Raw genomic sequence first — 18,650 nt, forward strand, 5'->3', positions numbered from 1 at the left:
TGGAGGACTATAACAGATGGATTGTATTGGTTCAGTTCAGATGAATTCAGAATATCTGTATTTATAGCAAATCATAGACTAGAATTCCCATTATAGGCCTGAGACCATAATAATTTTGGGGCAAGAGTTTGATTTAACACTAATGTACTTATCAGTCCAAGGATCAGCATTGAGGAGGCTTGATAGTAGATGATTCCTCTCCCGAGGTCCATGCTTCCTCTGGAACTCTCTTGACTCGAGAGTAGTGGATCCACGTGGGTTTCTCTTTCACCCGGATCGTGTGGAGGTGGTCATCAGCACCTGCTGGGGTCCATCCCACTTCTCCCGTAGTGGATCTCCTGAAAGATTCTTAACATATACCTGATCACCAGGGTTGGATGGATGTAGCTTACAATCAGGCTGCTTGGGTTGGTGTTCTAACACCACTGTAGCATTTTTCTGCAATTGTTTTCCTACAACCATAACATGATCGTACACATATTGATTACTGGTTTGATCTACAGCTTCACTATTCACAGTTTGCATCATGTAGGGTCTGCCCAAGAGAATTTCAAATGGACTCAGTTTCCCTTTGGATCTTGGCTTGACCCTTAGCTTGATTAAAGCAATAGGTAAAGCTTGATACCAATGAAAATTTGTTTCTTGACATATTTTAGATTCATCTTTTCTACTTGCCCATTTGCTTGGAGTCTGTAGGGCATATGCAGTTGCCAGTTGATTTTTAGTGCTTTACTTATTGCTTGTACAATTCATGCACAAAAGTGTGAACCTCTATCTGAAGAGATGCTCTTAGGCATTCCAAACCATGGTATAATCTCATTCAACAAGACTTTAACCACTCCTTTTGATTCATTTTTTTTCTACATGGGAAAGCTTCAGGCCATCCAGAAAATGTCAGTCAAAACTAAGAGATAACAGGACCCCCCCTTTTCTTGGGAGCTCAGAGAAATTAATTTGCCAGATTTCACCTGGGAAATGCCCTTTACTTATTGCCCTTTACTTATTGCCCTTTGGTGTATTTTTGTTCCAGTATTTCAGACGAAGTTCCCATTGGGTTGTGACTTGCTCTATTGTGGTAAATAAATTTGGTCCTGCTACTCTAGTCCTTAAATGCTAATAGAGTGAGTCTAAGCCCCAATAGTTTTATCATGTTTTACTTTTACAAATTGCCACACTAATTTTTCTAACAGTATTAACTGACCTGTTTTTAGTTAACCTCATCTATTGTCTAACACCTTACCTTCATTTTCATGTATCCACTTATAATCTGTTTCTTGATATTCTACCTGTTGATCTGTGTCTAGTTCTTCTAGCACTAAAGCTGCTACTGATAGTTCTTTACTTCTTGCAGCAGCTAATTCAGCTTCTGCAGCAGCTTTTCTGTTTCTTATTTCCAGGACAGTGTTACCTTTCAGGTGTCCTTGGCAGTGCATAATTGCCACCTGAGAGGGGAGTTGTACAGCTTCTAATAATCATAGAGTTTCTTCAGCATACTTCACAACTTTTCCTTGAAGAGTTAAAAGTCTTCTTTCTTTCCAAATTGCTCCATGAGCGTGAACTATGCCAAAGGCATATTTGGAGTCAGTCCAGGTGTTAATTTGTTTTCCTTCTGCCAATCCTAAAGCTCGAATGAGAGCTATCAGTTCTGCTTTCTGGACTGAGGTTCCTGCAGGCAAAGGATTTGATTTGATTACCTCAGTAGTGGTGGTCGCAGCATACCCAGCCATCTTCACACCTTGTCTTATGAAACTGCTGCCATCGGTAAACCAGTCTTCTGCATCCAGGGGTGGTTCTTCTTTAAGGTCCAGGCAGCTGGAGTGCACTGCTTCAATGGTTTCCAGGCAGTCCTGCATGACAGGTGCAGCCGAGATTCTTCCTTCTAGGAATGAAGCTGGGTTAACAATGTTAGTCACCTGAACGGTTATGTCATCAGCCAGGATTACCCGATATTTCAGAAATTGGGAGGGTGACAGCCAATGATTTCCTTTCTGTTCCAGTACTGTAGATGCTGTGTGGGACACTAACACAGTCATTTTCTGTCCCATTGTACATTTCCTGGCTTCTTCTATATTTATGATCATTGTTGCTACTGCCCTTAGGCAGGTGGGCCATCATTTGCTTACTTCAGCCAATTGCTTGGAGAAGTAGGCTGCTGTTCTTTTGTATGGCCCTTGTTGCTGAGCCAGGACCCCCAGAGCCATTCCTTGTCGTTCATGCGAGAACAAACAAAAGGGCTTCGTTACGTCAGGCAAACCCAGCGCCGGAGTCCTTATGAGTTCTCATCTCAGTTGTTTGAAGGCTCCACTTGCTTTGGGGGTCCAGATGAGGTTGCCCTTAGTCATTTTCAGCAGGTCATATAAAGGCTTTGCAATTAGCCCATACTGATATATCTATAAACAACACCAACCTGTCATTCCTAGAAAGGCTTGAAGGTTTCTCACCATCTGTGGTTTCAGTGTCTGGCAGTTTCCTTTCTTGTTGTCCCCAGTGATCATTGTCCTTCAGATACTTTGTAATCCAGGTACACCACTTGTTTCTGCACTGGAAGTGCTTTCTGTTGAGAGACTCGATACTCATTTAAGTCCATAAAGTTTAAGAGGTTTACTGTCCATTGGGCACATTCTTCTTGTTTTTCAGTAACAATCAATAGATCATTCACATATTATAAAAGTACACCCTTTCCCGGTGGTGACTGCCATTGTTCTAATTCTTTTGCTAATTAATTCCCAAAATTGTGGGAATATTTTTGAACCCTTAAGGTAACACTGTCCAAATGAGCTGAGTTTTCCTTCCTGTGGTGGGATTGTCCCACTTGAAGGCAAATATCCTTTGACTTTGCTGTGTTTAGGGAAGGCAGAAAAAGGCATCTCTTAAGTCTAATACTGTGAACCAAATTACACTTTCTTTTAATATTGTTAATAAGGTATATAGGTTTGCAACAGCTGCATGTATGTTTTAGCTATTTTATTTACTGCTCTTAAATCCTGAGCCAACCTATGTGTTCCATTTGTCTTTTTGACTGGTAAAATTGGGGTGTTGCAATCTGATTCACACTCTACAAAACCTTAATTTCAAAAAGTTGTCTATTATTGGCTCAATTCCTCTTCTATCTTCCAGCCTCAGTGCATATTGCTTCCTAACTACTGGGTTTGCTCCTGGCCATAATTCTATTTCAATGGGAGCTGCCCTTTTTGGCTTTCCTGGTGTTTCAATAGCTCAAACTCCTGGGTATACCTGATCTAAAATTTGATTGACATTTGAATTACCCTGGCTTGGCTCCACATAGCTCATTGCTAAACTCAGAGCTGCTATTAATTGTTCTTCCTTTACCTTAAGTTCAATTTTACCTTGTTTGAATTCTATTACAGCTCCCAGATTTTCTAGTAAGTCTCTGCCCAATACGAGTTTGGATAAATTTGGTAAATACAAAACCTGATGCACACCCATTTGTTTTCCAATTTTGAACTTTAGGGGTTTCAAAAGAAAGCTTTTCTGATTGGCCAGTGGCACCCACAACTTAAACATATTTATCACTTTTAGGTATTAATTCAAAACAGAAAATGTAGCCCCAGTATCAATTAGAAAATCTAATTCTTCTTTTTCTTCCCCTAGCTTGATTTTTACCAGCAGGTCCCCTAGCACTGGCCTGCTGGGCCCCCCCTTCACTCAATACTCTGTAAGCAACAACAGCCACTCCTGTGCCTGTATTTCCACCTGTTAATTCAGGGCATTCTTGCTTCCAGTGTCCCTCTTTTCTGCAATATACATACTGGTTCTACCCAACCTTGTCTGTCGGGGAGGCAAACCTTACATCTGTTACACAAGGCTCATACATATAACTAACAGTTGCAAAATTGACAAATCTTAATTCTAGGTCTTATCCAAAGTGATGTGCTTATAGTTAATTCTTCAGCACTACCTCTCATATAGCAACTCTTAGCATGATAATACCTTTAACTATGTGCTCCTGGATGTTTCAAGGTAAGCAAGATATATCAGGTACACAATAACAATACTTGGCCAAATACAAACAAAACCAGACCAGAAGACCAGACCAGACCAGAGGGGATATTCCCCTGGGAGAGCGTCCTCTCCCGTGTCCCCTGCGAGACGGCGTCCTGCCTCGACTTACAGGTATCCAGAAACCAGATACAAATACCTTTTATCAATAGACAGTGTTCTTGTCCAGCCCCCGCAAGAAGCCACCGAAGAAGGGAGCCCCTTCGGGTAAAAAGACTTACCCGAGGGCGCCCAAGGGGGTCCCGTCCTCCAGGGGATTCCGCAGCCGGGTGGAGAAGGTGTCCTGCCGCGGTCGCCAAATGAATCCGAAAAATCGGTCCAAGAAACTGCTCAGAGATTTTTTATCTTTAAGCAGCAAGGTATTTGTTTATTCAACGTTGGGAGCAAGCCAGCTCGCGCTGGACAAACTTGCTCAAAGGCTTCACACAAAATCAGCATTTTTATACAATCTTCAGATGTGATTAAATGCATATTCAAGTGATTACAACATCTATCAATACATATTAAAAATAGGTGGAGTATAGGCGGAGCTTGGGGAGGTGCTTCTCTTGGCTCCCCATTTCGGAGGGTAGTTCCCATCTTCCTCCATGGGGCAGGGGGCTTCAACTCATCTTCCTCAGCTTGACCCTTCTTCTTTTCCACTGTTCTTGACCCGCTCACTAAAGCTTGGAAAAAACCCTGGCTCCAGGCCTATTTCTCCTATTTAAATGTCTACCTGATCTTTGGGCTTGTGTTGTATGAAGGTTTTGTTTGTTTTGCTTTCTCAAGGCTCTTGCAGTGACTGTGTATAAAGAGTTATGTGTTTCTGCAGTTGAAATTGTAACTGGTTGTTTGTTTGCTACTTGTTTAAGTTTGGCTTTCCATGTTGTGTATGGCATATTGTCTAACAGCATTTTAAAATAGTGAGAAGTAAATACTTGATTTGGGGCCCCTCTTATTATTATTCTTACCCTCTGTAACACAAAAGAACTTTTTATAATAGCAGATCATCTGTCAATTAGTAAAGTTGCCCTTCTGTGACTTAGAAAATTAAACATGGTAGTTGATAGCTGTATGTCTGCTGGGTTTTGCAATGCTACCTCTAGGTTGTTGGTTCTGTCAGGAGGTGGATGGTGTTGTCCCAGCTGAAATTCTTGCAGTACAAAACCAACCACTGTCATTGCCAGCAACGCCGTCAGTACACGTGCTGTCCACTTCAACGTTGGTAGCTTTGACTTTGCTGATGGTCTGGGCTTGGGTAGGCAGATGTTCTGTGTGCTTTCCCAGTCTACATCTTCTTCCTCGAGCTGAAGTAGTAGCCGTAGCCATGTTTGCTGTTCTTCCTCTTTTGCAGGATTCAAAACTGCTTGTCCTTTTTCTGGTTCTCTTGTCTCACTGAGTTCAGTTTGCCACAGCTCAGCTAAGCTTTCTAGGGAGTCAATATCTCTTCTTCCTCCTCCATCAGGCCATCTTCGGCATAGAAGCTGTTCTGAGGCTGGTGAGGGCTGTGGGTTGGTTTCTGGGTAGGAGAGCCACAGTGATGCTTTAACTGTTGTGCATTTGTTGTGAGTTGGTTGAACTGGTGGTGACGGAAGAGGCACTTTCACTTCCGCCTCACGGCCGGAGTAAGCTTGCTGCGTCCATGTTGCTGCGTGGTTGTTCTGCAGCGGTCTCATGGCCGCTGCGCAGCCAAAGGGTGTTAGTGGAGCGCCCTGGCTAAAGGGAGCTAGCAGATTCTCTTCTGTGTCCTCTATAGACTCGCTGTCTATTTGTCCGTCACAGTCATCCTCCCCCCTTCCCGGCGAAATGCCTGAACCTGGGGGTGGCGGCTTCACTTCCGGCACACGGCAGGGGCAACATGGCAGTGCCTCCGGTGCCACTCTCCTTCTGCACATTGACTGTGCAACCACCGTGTAGCGGTCGCCCCGTAACGGTCCAGGGGTCGGCGCTGCTCTGTAATGGTCCTCGGCTCCAGCAGCACTGCTTGCTGCTCTGTATGGCATGGTCTCAGCTGCAGCCATGGGCGCTGGCATAAAGCCAGCATCCCCCCCGGCTGCCATGCTCATGCTGCCAGCCCCCAAGCCATGCTCCTTCACACCACACGCTGCCACTGCACTGTTCCCCCCAAGGGCTCCCCCTCCCCCCCATCCCCCCTGACCAACGTGCATTCCCCCCCTGCCCCACTCGGTCGGTGGGGGGGCTGGGGTTGAAGGGGGGGGGGTTGAGGGGAAAGGAGTGAAGGGGGGGGAAGTCCACTCTCCCGGGTGCATTTGCCTTTCTGTAGTGCTTATTCAAGGCTATCATAATGTCTTTCCATGTAGGCAAATTCTTGAGGGCGTCTGTTTTTCCCTCACTGGCTTTTTCAATAATTTTGTTCCCTATTTTCCTCCAAGATGACACTTGACAAGGTCCAGTCAGAGGGAATGCAGGTTCAGGCAACGAAATCCAATATAACAAGTCCCATAACTTACTTTCTTCTATGGTTGTTCTTGTAAAAGTTGAGAGACAGCTTCAGCTGTTTGTTTGATTTTTGGAGTAATTCCCTCCTGACGGGTAAACCACCCTCCCATATTCGCCAATTTTTGGTTACCTCTGTGCGGAAGCTCTGTTGTCCTTTCTTCTGGTCCTTTTTTCTTCCTTTTTTGTTCCTTTTTGCAGAGGTAACCCAGCGCGCTGAATTCTTTCTTTTCTTCCTTTTGGTTTTGGCGATATGGACACCCCCGGACAGGTTCCCCAGAGCTTCTGCTCCTGGTTGCCGGTAACCTGCTGAAGACCCTGTTCGGGCTCCATTTGAGGTGCTGTTCAAGGCACGAACCCCACTCTGACACGAACAAGTGCCAGAGCAGAAATACCATTTATTCAAACTGCCCAGGTTTAAATACCACGCCTGAACATGTCACGTGACCCTCTAACCAAAGACAATCAAATATTGTCTGAGAACCCGGGAGACCACAACTCCCATGGTTCATTGCTACATTCTTCCTGCCACACTTCCCTTCTTCTGCCCCACCCCCAACAGCTTTGCCAGCTCTTCCTGGCCAGAGGAAGCCTTAACCAAAGAGCTCGAATCACATAACATCCTGCCTTGGAAGGGACCCACAAGGGTCGCCCAGTCCAACTCCTGGCCCTGTGCAGGACAGCACAGCCATCCCACCGTGTGCCTGAGAGCGTTGTCCAAACGCTCCTTGAGCTCTGGCAGCCTTGGGGCCGTGACCACTGCCCTGGGCAGCCCGTTCCAGTGCCCGACCACCCTCCGGGGAAAGCACCAGGGCAGTTGAAGTCTCCACGAGAAGCAGGGACTGTGACCTGGAGGCTGCTTCAAGCTGCCTGTAGAGGTCTCCTCCCCATCTTGCTCCTGCTCAGGAGGCCTGGAGCAAACCCCCACAGCAGTGTGCCCATTCCCAGCCTGCCCGCCCTTTGATCCTGACCCATCAACTCCTGAGTGGCTCGCCATCCCCCCCAAGACAGAGGTCGAGACCTTCCGAGTGTCACCTCCCCGAGATCTACGGATGTCGTCTCCCTGGGCTCCTGTGAGGCCCCGCATGTGGTTGCCAGCGCATTCTTCCCTCTCCCTTATGGGCCCTGTCCAATGCAGCCCCAGGGCAGCCCGGAGGAGCCCTGTCTGAGGCTGCGCTGGGGTGACCGGGGACACGGTGGGCTCACTGGGAGCAGCCTTCCAAAGCCCCAGAGCGGCAGGATGGTGCCCAGGCTCTGCTCAGGGCTGCTTTGGGCGTGGGGCCGTCTGCGCGAGTCCTGCACGGGACCCATGTGTCCTGGCTGCCACGCCAAAGGGCTGCTTCCCCAGGCGAAGGGGACAGGGGAGTGACCCTGCGTGAGAGCCTGCACCTCTGGCAGTGACTCAGGCCCGGGGTGCCCTTTGGGTGCCCTTGGTGCCCTTTGGGCCTTGCTGGATCTGCTTGCTGCCATTTGCTGGGGCCACCCTGCACTCCCTCCCCATTCCAGGCAGACACAGGCAGGTGTTGGAATAAAATCTTTTCTTCCGTAACCAGAAGAAAACTGTTAACTATATCTACGGAACGGCGGAGGGGGTCAGACAGAAATGCACACAAATCAACAGGATTGGCAAAAATGTCCGCTTTATTAGAGGACAGACAGCTCATATGCTGCCTGCGACACACAGACATGTGGTTCTTCCCCAGGTTACATTGGATACATAAGGCAAACATACTGTGGTGTACAGTACTAATTGGATATCAGCAGGTGTCCATAAGCCTTGTTTTCCTGCCAGAACAACTCCTCCTTCACCTTGGCACAAGGCCTGCGCCATAGAAGTGGCGCAGTATTTTTTACTCTCTGCACCCAGCCATGCCAAGGGGAAGGTCTCAGAAATGCAACTGAAATTGTTCACACAATTTCTGTCCACCGACATCTACGTCTACATCTATCTCTACATCTTCCCTACATCTCTATCTACATCTTCCCCACATAAACACCCTCCCTCCCTCCCGCTGGGATAGATCCCCAAACGATCTATCCCTCCAACTGGCATAGATCCCCAAACGATCTATGCCTCAACCTGGGATAGGTCCCCAAACGACCTATCCCTCAAACAGGGATAGGTCCCCAAACGACCTATCCCTTTAATAGGCCTAAGCCAATCTTCCTGCCCCAGCCCCGGCTGCGGGAGCCTTGATCTTCATGGCAGGCCCTGGCTCAGAGCCCCCCTTCCTCTTCGCCCCCCGCCTTTCCAGCTTGGCGTCTCCACTGTTCGTGGGCGCGGGGACGCTGCTGCCACCATCCTGGCTGGTCCCTGCAGCCCCCGGGGAAGAAGCCAAGTGCCCCTGAGTCCCCTGCGGCAGGACCTTCCCACTCAGCAGAGCGCGGCTGGTTGGAGTCACCCCAGGCTCCCTGGTGGCTTGGAGCTGGGGTGCGGCTGAGTGGCTGGTGGTGGTGTGCCTGGGCGGGGAGGTGTCCTCCTCCATGGCGACATCGCTGGCCAGCGAGAGGTCGCAGCCTCGGGGGGCGTCCTCCTCCATGGGGACGTCGCTGGCCAGCGAGAGGTCGCAGCCGCGGGCGGTGTCCTCCTCCATGGGGACGTCGGTGGCCAGTGAGAGGTCACAGCCGCGGGCGGTGTCCTCCTCCATGGGGACGTCGGTGGCCAGTGAGAGGTCGCAGCCGCGGGGGGTGTCCTCCTCCATGGAGACGTCACTGGCCAGGCTGATGTTAAGTGCCGGGGTGACGTCCACATCCATGGGGGTGCTCCCGTCTGGGGGGCTGCCACTGCCCAGGGGTGTCCCGGAGGGGTTGGCTGAGCTGGCAGGGCTGCGCTGGCTGTGCCGCGCTGCTGGGACCGGGGCCACTGCTCTCCCCTGATGGTGGTAGGGCTGCAGTTGACCCTGGGGGGCACGTTGGTCTGCCCCAGCCAGGGGCTTCCCACTGCCCTGGGGCCCCCCCCGGGCAGTGTTGGATGTTACAGCAACGCCAGGGCTGCTTGCCAGTGGGGCTGGTGGAGGCAGGTTGGCTGAGCCTGTGAGAAAGAGCAAAGCCTGGAAGTCACATCCCGAGCTGGGGCCGTCAGGCGCTTGGAGGACTGAGGAGGAGGAGGAGGAGGAGGGCGAGGTGCAGGGGAGGAAGGGCTGTGAATGTCCCCACCGTGCACTGCGGGGCTTTCGGGGTCAGGCTCTGTCCTCACCTTTGGTGCCGGAGCTTTGGGGGGAGCGGAAGAGCTGCACGAGCCGGGTCAGGGCTGATCTCCAGCTCACAGAGCGGCGCCACAGAGCTGACAGGGCCATGGTCAGTCACGCTCGGTGGCCGGTCGCTTCTGTTGACTGGACACAGGTCTGGATGCTCCTCTTGGAGCGTCTCCAGGGATGGAATGTCGGGCCTCCCATTGTGTCATAGAGACAGCAGTAATGCTGGGGCTTCCCTTCTTCTGCCCCACCCCCAACAGCTTTGCCAGCTCTTCCTGGCCAGAGGAAGCCTTAACCAAAGAGCTCGAATCACATAACATCCTGCCTTGGAAGGGACCCACAAGGGTCGCCCAGTCCAACTCCTGGCCTTGTGCAGGACAGCACAGCCATCCCACCGTGTGCCTGAGAGCGTTGTCCAAACGCTCCTTGAGCTCTGGCAGCCTTGGGGCCGTGACCACTGCCCTGGGCAGCCCGTTCCAGTGCCCGACCACCCTCCAGGGAAAGCACCTTTTCCTAATGTCCAACCTAAGCCTCCGCTGACACAGCTCCGGCCGTTCCCTCGGCTCCTGTCCCTGGTCCCACAGAGCAGAAATGGTCGCTGCCCCTTGGCAGGAAGCTGCAGCCCCCCAGGAGATCTGACCTCAGTCTCCTCTTCTCCAGGCTCAACAGCCCCAGTGACCTCAGACCTCAAGTGCAAGGTCCTGCACCTGGCTCAGGGCTTGGCTGGTGCCACCTGGCACAACATCAGCTTGCAAATTTTGCAACACAACAGGGAGGACCAAGAAGGCTTTGGCTAAGAGAGACTGTTTCCAAGGGACTGGAGCGACAGACCAAGGGGCAATGGCTTGGCGCTGGCAGAGGGCAGGCTTAGATGGCATATGGGAAAGAAAGCCTTCCCGGGGAGAGTGGTGGGGCCCTTGCACAGGTTGTCCAGAGAAGCTGTGGCTGCCCCATCCCTGCAAGTGTTCAGGGCCAGGTTGGACGCGGCTTGGAGCAAGCTGGTCTAGCGGAAGGTGTCCCTGCCCGTGGCAGAGGGGTGGTTGGAAGCAGATGAGCTTTCAGGTCCCTTCCTTCCAACACCAACTGCTCTAGGAGTCTTGAAAAACAGGAGACTTCTGCAGAAGCCAGGAGGTGAATAAAAACATTTGCCACTTAAACACAAAGTCTTGTTACCAAGGGGCATCACCTTATTCTGGGGACTACTCTCATGACTTCTCACCACTGGAAGCTGACATTGCTGAAAGCCATAGAAATTGACCTAAAATTGACCAAACAATCCGACAAAAGCTCCCTGATGGAAGGATCCTGGAGCAAGCATATCATCCTGGAGGCAATGACAGGGCAATTTCTGCGCCTCTGCCGTAAACCTGTCAGTTCTGGCCCTGCCCTGGGGAGGTTTTTTTCGGCTCTCCATTCCACGGGAAGACAAGTGCGGACAAGAAGAACAGGGTTCTGTCCGCTCAGGGTCAAAGGCGCTTTATAGGTCTGTGCTGTGATCTGTTGGAGTTGAGCTCCTGTCTAGAAAACGAGGGCTTTCGGGACTGCTCAGCATCTGGCTCCTCCCGTGGAATCAGATGTTCCAAGCAGGGAAGGGGATGTCCAAGAGGGGTTCTGCCCACTTGAATTTCTGAACTTGTGGAGCTCTCCTGGCGCTTCTGGGCGTAGTGATTCCGTGGATGTCAATTGGCTGTTCTGGAGAAAAGCTGGGGATTAAAAGGAGTAGTGAGAGAACCAGACTGAAAATGGGTGAAGGTGTTGCAGGAAGTGAGGCTGGGCAGCAAGAGCAGTGAGTGAGGGGAAAAAAGGGATTTCAGGCAAGAAGGAAGAAGATCCCTGAAGAGGCTCAAGGCAGCTCTCCTCAGCTCCACGCTTCTAGTCTTACAGGCTGCCTTGCTTCCTCCTCCCGCCGTCCCGAGCTCCACTCTTAGCACTAGGAAGGTGCTCTTGCAAAGGGTGTAGTGCAGTCACGGTTGGCAGTGAGAAGCGACAAGTCACTGGTTGCTCAGTTGTCAGTTCCCAAGAGGTGCCGTTTGCCCGGAGACAGGGGGCCCAGTCAGCAGCACAGAAGGTCTCAGGTGGCCACGTCCTCCCTTTTGAAGCGGCCTCCACTTTGAAAAATGGCAGTGGCCTTCCGAGCCACCTCATCGGGACGTAGTGGGGGGCACAGAGCAGGCGTGTCGGGAAGCCTGTAAGCCCAGAGTATCTCAGCCAGTGGAGAAACGGGCAGGGAGCAGCGCTGCGGGCAAAGGTGTGGGAACCCAAACCCAGCTTTCAGCAAAGGAAAACAAGGGCTGACAAAAACCTCGTGATCTGAAGGAGCTGGACCCTTCTCAGAAGACCTGTTAAAGTTCTACCTCATGGATCAAGCTTGGCTCCAGCAGAAATCAGAAAGGACGTTTCAGATGATTGTATCAAACCATGTCTAAACCCCTGTAATCCCTCTGTCCCCCATGTAATCCTACTAGAAGAAAAATTAACTGTTTGGAAATTGCAGTAAAAATTTGTGTAACTCCCCAATTAACATAGGTTGGCCCCTTCATTAACATACAGCCCCAGATGCCTTTACAATAGTGTTCTCGTGTTCAATAAACTATTCCAGTTCCCCATACTGGGATCGTGTCTAGCTTTTATTTTTCAGACCGCCACTCAAAGGGGCTAAAAGGGGGCTGCGACCTGCACTGAGCTGAGCCACCTCACTGCGGTTTGTCCAGTGAAGTCTCCCTTTTATTGCAATAAAAGTTTATTTTTTTTCGTCGGCTCCTCGATCTCCTGGCTATTTCTGTGTTTCCCACTGGCTGGAATTTCAGACGACCACAATCCCATGGTCTCTACAGCCCCGGCTGTCCCGCACCTTCCCGTCTCCAACAAGGTCTTTGCTGTGTGTTAGGAAGAGGTGGAGCAGCACAGCGTTCCTTTGGCTTGTCAGAGGCTCCAGCCCCCTGGGCCAGGAAGTTGTCGTCACTGCTTTCCGGGAACTTGCTGGACTCTTGGTGCTTGGCTGTGTTGCTTCTCCAGCTGCCGCCAGGGCAGTTGAAGTCTCCACGAGAAGCAGGGACTGTGACCTGGAGGCTGCTTCAAGCTGCCTGTAGAGGTCTCCTCCCCATCTTGCTCCTGCTCAGGAGGCCTGGAGCAAACCCCCACAGCAGTGTGCCCATTCCCAGCCTGCCCGCCCTTTGATCCTGACCCATCAACTCCTGAGTGGCTCGCCATCCCCCCCAAGACAGAGGTCGAGACCTTCCGAGTGTCACCTCCCCGAGATCTACGGATGTCGTCTCCCTGGGCTCCTGTGAGGCCCCGCATGTGGTTGCCAGCGCATTCTTCCCTCTCCCTTATGGGCCCTGTCCAATGCAGCCCCAGGGCAGCCCGGAGGAGCCCTGTCTGGGGCTGCGCTGGGGTGACCGGGGACACGGTGGGCTCACTGGGAGCAGCCTTCCAAAGCCCCAGAGCGGCAGGATGGTGCCCAGGCTCTGCTCAGGGCTGCTTTGGGCGTGGGGCCGTCTGCGCGAGTCCTGCACGGGACCCATGTGTCCTGGCTGCCACGCCAAAGGGCTGCTTCCCCAGGCGAAGGGGACAGGGGAGTGACCCTGCGTGAGAGCCTGCACCTCTGGCAGTGACTCAGGCCCGGGGTGCCCTTTGGGTGCCCTTGGTGCCCTTTGGGCCTTGCTGGATCTGCTTGCTGCCATTTGCTGGGGCCACCCTGCACTCCCTCCCCATTCCAGGCAGACACAGGCAGGTGTTGGAATAAAATCTTTTCTTCCGTAACCAGAAGAAAACTGTTAACTATATCTACGGAACGGCGGAGGGGGTCAGACAGAAATGCACACAAATCAACAGGATTGGCAAAAATGTCCGCTTTATTAGAGGACAGACAGCTTATATGCTGCCTATGACACACAGACATGTGGTTCTTCCCCAGGTTACATTGGATACATAAGGCAAACATACTGTGGTGTACAGTACTAATTGGATATCAGCAGGTGTCCATAAGCCTTGTTTTCCTGCCAGAACAACTCCTCCTTTACCTTGCCACAAGGCCTGCAGCCATAGAAGTGGCGCAGTATTTTTTACTCTCTGCACCCAGCCATGCCAAGGGGAAGGTCTCAGAAATGCAACTGAAATTGTTCACACAATTTCTGTCCACCGACATCTACGTCTACATCTATCTCTACATCTTCCCTACATCTCTATCTACATCTTCCCCACATAAACACCCTCCCTCCCTCCCGCTGGGATAGATCCCCAAACGATCTATCCCTCCAACTGGCATAGATCCCCAAACGATCTATGCCTCAACCTGGGATAGGTCCCCAAACGACCTATCCCTCAAACAGGGATAGGTCCCCAAACGACCTATCCCTTTAACAGGCCTAAGCCAATCTTCCTGCCCCAGCCCCGGCTGCGGGAGCCTTGATCTTCATGGCAGGCCCTGGCTCAGAGCCCCCCTTCCTCTTCGCCCCGCGCCTTTCCAGCTTGGTGTCTCCGCGGTCCGTGGGCGCGGGGACGCTGCTGCCACCATCCTGGCTGGTCCCTGCAGCCCCCGGGGAGGAAGCCAAGTGCCCCTGAGTCCCCTGCGGCAGGACCTTCCCACTCAGCAGAGCGCGGCTGGTTGGAGTCACCCCAGGCTCCCTGGTGGCTTGGAGCTGGGGTGCGGCTGAGGGGCTGGCGGTGGTGTGCCTGGGCGGGGAGGTGTCCTCCTCCATGGCGACATCGCTGGCCAGCGAGAGGTCGCAGCCTCGGGGGGCGTCCTCCTCCATGGAGACGTCACTGGCCAGCGAGAGGTCGCAGCCGCGGGCGGTGTCCTCCTCCATGGGGACGTCGGTGGCCAGTGAGAGGTCGCAGCCGCGGGGGGCGTCCTCCTCCATGGAGACGTCACTGGCCAGGCTGATGTTAAGTGCCGGGGTGACGTCCACATCCATGGGGGTGCTCCCGTCTGGGGGGCTGCCACTGCCCAGGGGTGTCCCGGAGGGGTTGGCTGAGCTGGCAGGGCTGCGCTGGCTGTGCCGCGCTGCTGGGACCGGGGCCACTGCTCTCCCCTGATGGTGGTAGGGCTGCAGTTGACCCTGGGGGGCACGTTGGTCTGCCCCAGCCAGGGGCTTCCCTCTGCCCTGGGGCCCCCCCCGGGCAGTGTTGGATGTTACAGCAACGCCAGGGCTGCTTGCCAGTGGGGCTGGTGGAGGCAGGTTGGCTGAGCCTGTGAGAAAGAGCAAAGCCTGGAAGTCACATCCCGAGCTGGGGCCATCAGGCGCTGAGAGGACTGAGGAGGAGGAGGAGGAGGGCGAGGTGCAGGGGAGGAAGGGCTGTGAATGTCCCCACCGTGCACTGCGGGGCTTTCGGGGTCAGGCTCTGTCCTCACCTTTGGTGCCGGAGCTTTGGGGGGAGCGGAAGAGCTGCACGAGCCGGGTCAGGGCTGATCTCCAGCTCACAGAGCGGCGCCACAGAGCTGACAGGGCCATGGTCAGTCACGCTCGGTGGCCGGTCGCTTCTGTTGACTGGACACAGGTCTGGATGCTCCTCTTGGAGCGTCTCCAGGGATGGAATGTCGGGCCTCCCATTGTGTCATAGAGACAGCAGTAATGCTGGGGCTTCCCTGAGGTGCTGTTCAAGGCACGAACCCCACTCTGACACGAACAAGTGCCAGAGCAGAATTACCGTTTATTCAAACTGCCCAGGTTTAAATACCACGCCTGAACATGTCACGTGACCCTCTAACCAATGACAATCAAATATTGTCTGAGAACCCGGGAGACCACAACTCCCATGGTTCATTGCTACATTCTTCCTGCCACATCTCCCTCCTCTTTTTATTAACAAGTTGAGAAACACTATGTTTTTAACATTCTTATTAGAACCAATCTTATTTCAACTAATTATAAAAAACAGGGCCTATCGTCACAAGGCCTTTATTGAACTGTTGACAACTTTATTGGTTCGTGCAATATTCAAGCAATCTCAAATTACCCAGGGTTTGTAGGTGTGGATAACCTTTTATCTGAGGGTGACTTTGTGTAATGGCATCATCTTTATTTTAAAGGGAAATGTGTTGGGTTGTAGATGTTGTGTCTGAGGTGGTGTTGTCTGAAGTAGTGTTTAAGATGTCTTGCTATAAAGTGTACTTGCTTTCACACACATATACATGCGTCCACTCAACTTTCTCATTCATACTCCGGTGGCCACCGTTTCATTCTCTCCTTACAATGCACTCTTAAACCCTTTATTGTGTTTGACTCATGGAGTTTTGGTTCTGTATTGGTTACTGTTTATGTGTTTCTTTTGGTTCTGCATTGGTTACTGTTTATATGTTTCTTTTGGTTCTGTTGTATCATTTACTGCTTCTTTGTGATTCTCCCTGTTTTAAGGAAATGTTAATGTAGATTTACACACATAGGGAACAGACCCATATCTCTTTTCCCCCTTTTTTTTTTTTTTTTTCTCCCCACTGTGTGATGTGTTTACTATTGTTGGTCGTGTTTCTTCTAATCCAAATCCTTCACTTATTTCTTCTGGTGGTTGCTCCTGTTGTGGTGGAGGGCTAATATAAGGCCTGACACATCTAGAAGGGACCCATTGTAATTTGGTACCCTTGGATACACAGGCATATCCCCTTCCCCATGTTATGAGATCTACTGGTCCTGACCATTGCCCAGATATTAGATCTTTGATCATAACTGGTGGTTTGGAAGATGAAAGTATTTGAGTTTTCTGTTGGCGTTCATACCTGCTATGGTCTGTATCATCACAGTTTAAGAAATTTAGAACATATGACGCTTTCCGTAAGCGTTCCTGGGGGCTATATACCGACTCCCCTCTTTTTTGTCTTTGAAGCATTTCTTTTAGTGTACGGTGAGCTCTTTCTACAATCGCTTGTCCTGTGGGTGAATGCGGTATACCTATGGAATGGAGTATTCCCCAATCTGTGAGAAATGTTTTGATTTTTTCAGAACAATGAGCAGGGCCATTGTCGGTTTTTATGGTTTTTGGAATTCCTAGGATTGCGAAACAACTGAGCCAGTGTCTGATAACGTCTTTGGCTTTTTCTCCCGTGTGTGCTGTTGCATTAATGTATCTGGAATACATGTCTACTGTAACATGGACATATTTTAGTTTACCGAATTCAGCTATATGTGTAAGGTCTGTCTGCCAGATTTCATTGGCTGTTATGCCCCTGGGATTAACCCCTTCCTTAGCTGGCATGGGGGTAATTCGCTGGCAGTCAGAGCATGACATAATTATGTCTCTGGTCTGGTTTATTGTAATTTGGAATTGTCTCTTTAATGAACGTGCATTTTGGTGGAAGAACTGGTGTGAGACTTTAGCCTGTTCCAGAATTTTGGGAACTGTAGTTGCCATAGCAGTTGCATCAGCTTTTTGATTGCCCTCTGCTATGGGTCCTGGAAGTTCTGTGTGTGACCGAGTGTGCATTATGTAAAAATCAAATTTTCTGTGGTTGATAAGAAACCATATGGTACGAATTTCTGTAAATAAGTGAGGATTAGTGACATCTCGAAGGAAGGAGGCTTCGAGACGTGAGACCAACCCTGCTGCATAGTGAGAATCTGTGACAACATTCATAGGTTGATCATGGAACAATTCAAATGCCATGCGGATAGCTGCTAGTTCTAAAACCTGTACAGAACCTTGGTCCAAGGTTTGTACCTTATTGTCCCATTGTCCTGTGGCAGGGTTCTTCCATGTCACGATGGCTTTTTTCGATCGTCCAGATGCATCAGTGAAGACTGTGACTCCATTTACTGGTCGTAGTTTGCAGCGACGCGTGGCCATCAGGGGTAGATTTCCTATTTCCGCCCAGAGTTTATGTTTCGGGAAGTGAATGGAAATATTACCGTGGAAGTCCGCTAATGCAGTCTGAAACCCAGCGTCCTCTGCAAGAAGCCAGTCTAAGTTGTCTTTTGTGGCTGGAATGTAGATCGTCTCAGGATCCCTTCCATCCATCTCCTGCAGATGTCCTCTACCTTTCATAATGAGCTTAGCAAGCATGTCATTAACGGTCCAAACAGTCTTAGGTGGAGAGTGGGGAAGAAATAACCATTCTAGAATTCTCAAAGGGTCAGATTCTGCCTGATCCCATTGGAAAAGGACAGCAAAAGGTTGGAACTTGCTGGATATGATGGCGAGGCGAATGTGCAGGTCAGGGGGTTGTCGTCTGCTTTGCCTGTTTTCGACAGCTTGGGAGCATACTTCCAGAGCTTGTTTTGCTTCTGGGGTTAGGGATCGAATAGATGTGAGAGTTGGGTCACCTTTAAGTAGCTCGAAGAGGGGGTGCAATTCCTCTGTTGTGATGCCCAAGACAGGCCTCAGCCAGTTAATGGCTCCTAAAAGCCCTTGCAAATCATTCAGGGTCATAGTGTCCGTTACTTTGAAAGTCACTGGTTGTGGCATGATTTCCTGTTGAGTGATCCTCCATCCGAGGTAGGTCCAAGGTTGGGTGCGTTGAATTTTTTCTGGGGCAAGCTGCAGACCTGCTTTTTGGATGGCGTCAGTTAAGGCAGTCAAGGTGGATTGTAGTTCAGTCCCGTGTTTTGCTGCTATCAGGATGTTTGATATTCCTGTCTTTGCCTCCCATTCTAATTGTTCAATTTGGGTATAGGTCAATTTATGCATGTTTGTGTTTTGAGTAGATCTAGAGGTGTGTATTGCTGTATGTTGCAACTTTGTGGAGCATCTTTGGGCTTGTGTTGTATGAAGGTTTTGTTTGTTTTGCTTTCTCAAGGCTCTTGCAGTGACTGTGTATAAAGAGTTATGTGTTTCTGCAGTTGAAATTGTAACTGGTTGTTTGCTTGCTACTTGTTTAAGTTTGGCTTTCCATGTTGTGTATGGCATCTTGTCTAACAGCATTTTAAAATAGTGAGAAGTAAATACTTGATTTGGGGCCCCTCTTATTATTATTCTTACCCTCTGTAACACAAAAGAACTTTTTATAATAGCAGATCATCTGTCAATTAGTAAAGTTGTCCTTCTGTGACTTAGAAAATTAAACATGGT

Source organism: Pseudopipra pipra, chromosome W (assembly GCF_036250125.1).
Source record: "Pseudopipra pipra isolate bDixPip1 chromosome W, bDixPip1.hap1, whole genome shotgun sequence".
NCBI lineage: Eukaryota > Metazoa > Chordata > Aves > Passeriformes > Pipridae > Pseudopipra > Pseudopipra pipra.